We start from the raw sequence: 4,133 nt of genomic DNA, 5'->3' as shown, positions 1-4,133 counted from the left end.
GTTTGTGTGTCTGTGTTTGTCCCCCCAACATCGCTTGACAACCGATGCTGGGGTCGATTTGCTCGACTAAAAGGCGGTGTTCCAGCATGGCCACAGTCAAATGACTGAAACACGTTAAAGAGTAAAAGAGTATACATACATACAATTATATTTGTGTGTGTGTGTATATGTATAAATAATAATTTTTATATATAAAACGTTAAGGAAAATCTATTTGGAATCCGGGTAAGTACGTTATTAGCAGGTACGTAGCCAAATGATAGGAAACACAGGATTGTTTAAGATGAACAATTACACGGTACTTCACTCAATAGATAAATTCTGAGTTTGCTTCCTCGGGTTTTATACATAATACAGAGTATAAAATCATGACATCATAAAAAAAGTATACAGAATTCTACGTCTTTAAAATTTGTTTATTACAGTATTATTCTCATTAAATTCACATTAAATTCCACTCCTGCACTTGTCGGATTGAAATTCAATGTGAATTTAATAAGAATCATATTGTAAAAAAACAGATTTTAAAGTTGTATAATTCCCCATACTTCTTTGTGATGTCTTCATTATATATATATATATATATTCGCCATGATAGATCGCTAGCCACTACACATTCTTTATTTTCCCTCCTTATTTCTTTCTGTGTTCCTTTCTGTGGAAGAGCGTAGGCTCGAAACGTTAAAGACTTTTTCACTTCCCGAGCGTTAAACTAATAAATCTGTTTGTTGTCTACACCACCTGTCTTCGTCTTTTGCTTTTTTTTTGTGAACTCTTCCCTATATATATATATATATATGTATATATATAAATTACAAATCAGCACGAAGCCTAACGATGCAGAAAAGCATCAGCCTGCTAGAAATAAGAGTTAAAGTCTTAATTAAACTACTGTAAAGCACCAAGATAACAGAGAAATAACGGTAGGCGAGGAAACGGAAAGAATTAATACCTTCAAAAGCACAACTATGAAAGATTTATGTCATTTAAAACATCTACATACCCGAGTTTCGGCTTTTGGAAATTTAATCCCTGAGCCTCTTCAGTGCAGACCACCTAGTAAAAATTCAAGACCATCACGTTATATTCCGTTAGTGAACTGGTTTTATTTTGCGCCCAAAACACAGCACATGATGCAGAAATATTTATAAACAAAACATTCAAACACTAAGGTTTGAAATAAGATGTCACTACTGTTAATATCACCTGTGGAACCACCTATGTTACTACTGTTGATGCCAACAATTTAATTTTTTCCACACTAGTGACATCTTATTTCAAGCCTTAGTGTGTGAATGTTTTGTTTATACATACATATATATGTATGTATGTATGTATGTATGTATGTATGTATGTATGTATGTATGTATGCATGCATGCATGTATGTATTTTTGTATGTATGTATGTATGTATGTATGTATGTATGTATGAATGCATGCATGTATGCATCTATATATTATCAGTTCATCCTTTCACCTCTAACTGAGTACATCAATCTTATCTACCGCAATAATTATATTTTACCAATTTATTCTGCTGTTATATTCGTTAATATAATTCCTCAATGTAGTTTTCTATATTTTAGTACTGAATTATAGTTTTAGTTCGTAGGACTCTACATGTTAAATTACTTTTATATCTTACCAATCACAACCATGTATTTTGGGCAATTTTCTTAATAATTTATACGCTTCTTCCTAAATATCTTGTACACTTATTTACTAAATAGCATTATATAGATGTTTGCTACCTCCAAAATATGGAATGAAATTAATTGAAGACCATCCATACCATGTACATTTCAATCAAATACACATTAAGTATTTGATCTTAATATCGCAGAAGCAGCATGAGCGTATCTACTCGAGTCGTGATCGTTCACAATAAACAGTTTAAAGCAATATTTGAAAATAAATCACATTACATAAAACTTTTGCAGCATTTATTTCCTAGGTATATCACGTTTATCTATGCGAAATACAAATCTTTAAGAAAGGGCCAGATTGACAGCGAACAGGAATGCTAATCGAAGAAACCTCCGAGAACAGAACTTTATGCACGTGGGTTCACTTTTCCATCCCGAAAAAAGCATATTATTTCCTAAGTTCCATCATGTATCAGATACATGGAAGCAAATACAGCAGAAAGAACACACAGCAAAAAAGAACACACAATACTGCGCACACCCTAGCACCACGGAGGTGTAGCATGTGATGCAGTAGAAATTTGCCTCAATCATCCAAATGTTGAACAGTTGTATAATAATAATAATAATAATAATAATAATAATAATAATAATAATAATAATAATAATAATAGTAATAATAATAATAATGATAATAATAATGGAAGAAGCGAAATCAAGCAATGAACACATTGGCTGTTTTCTTAATGCGCTACGGCGCTGGTGTTGTAAGGTGGACAAAGAACGAGCTTGAGGAAATGGACAGGAAAACTATAAAAGTGATGAAAATTAACAAGGAACTACACCCCAAAATCGATTCTGACAGACTGTATGTGCTTAGAAACAGGGGAGGATGAGGTCTCGTAAGATGCAAGATCCGTGTTGTCAACGAGAAAAGCAGTCGTATATGGTACATCAAACAGCAGAGTGGATCCTTGCTTGCTGCTGTTAGAGTTTACAATGCAATACCTACCGAAAATATGATGCACCACAAACATTTAAGAAACAAGAGGAAGAAGCAAGGGTAAACAACGGGAAAATGAAACCACTGTATGGGCAAAACCTCAGAGAAATCGAAGGAAAAGACAAAATCAACACTTGGAGATGGCAAAGAAAAACTTATCTGAAAGGATACACTGAGACATTGATATGCAGCTCCCAGGAAGAAGCTCTGAGAGCTAATTACACCAAGTTCCAAATAGACAAGTATAGTGAGTCGCCCCTTTGTATGATGTGTGGCAGCAGAAACGCAACATTCTCACCTATTGTGAATGAGTGTAGCCAGCTGACCCAAAAGCTCCTCAAAAGGAAGAACGATAACGTAGCTAACTTCCTCCACAGGAGGTTATGTGAACAGAGCACGGAAATGGTACGAACATGAAACAGGAGTCACCGAGAACAAGGAACAATGTGACTCGGAGGCTCGGAGACCAGATAATGTTGGAGTAGATAAAGGAAAAAAGGAAACCAAGATCATAGATATAACAATACCTGGAGATGCACGCATAAGTCACAAAGAACTAGAAAAGATTGAAAATTACAGACTAGTAAAAGATGAAATAGTAAGAATGTGGTCTATGAGGAGAGTGTCTATTATTCCAGTAGTTGTAGGGACACTCGGAGCACCGGCAACCAAGTTCGAGAGATATGTCAGAGAAATCGAAATTGGCATGAGAGCAGAGCAAGCCCAAAATCTGCTCTGCTGGAGACAGCTTGGATTTTGAGATTGGTACTTGAATGTTGAATGTCACCCACAATAATTAAGAACCAAGTATCAAAGCTTATAATGTGCGGAAAGGGACCCTATGAGACCTCTGAGAGCAGGTTGCTGTCCGCTCTCACAGAATCTACTAGAACAAACAAGACAGAACGTTCTGAGAAGTAAAGCAATAATAATAATAATAATAATAATAATAATAATAATAATAATAATAATAATAATAATAAATTATTTGAGGATGGTCCCTGGCTTACCATACATGCAGGATGTGCAAAAGATTGTATTAACATCACACATATTGAGAAAAGCATTGCACTGTGACTTTTTTCCTTTTCCACCTTATTTTCTTTGTTTCTTTTTATTCCTTTTTCCCTTAAGTGTTGGGAAGACACTCGGCAAGAAATGGAAACAATATTGAAAGAAGGTAATGATGTTAATAATAATAATAATAATAATAATAATAATACATCTAATGTGAACCTTGACCAGCAAAATGTCATAAAAGAGTTAGAACCAGCGGAGAGCTACAAATACCTAGGGGTAATTGAAGGGGACAATATCAAGCACTCAGTGATGAGGGAAAGGATCAGAAGAGAATGTTATCGCAGGGTGAGAGCAATACTGAAGACAGAGCTGAACGCGAGAAACAGGATCGAAGCGATCAATGCTCTAGCCATACCAGTCGTGACTTACAGTTTCAACATCGTTAACTGGTCAATTACTGAAAT

Source organism: Octopus bimaculoides, chromosome 3 (assembly GCF_001194135.2).
Source record: "Octopus bimaculoides isolate UCB-OBI-ISO-001 chromosome 3, ASM119413v2, whole genome shotgun sequence".
Lineage (NCBI taxonomy): Eukaryota > Metazoa > Mollusca > Cephalopoda > Octopoda > Octopodidae > Octopus > Octopus bimaculoides.
The sequence above is the reverse complement of the archived record's forward strand: the minus strand, read 5'-3'. Positions refer to the sequence as shown.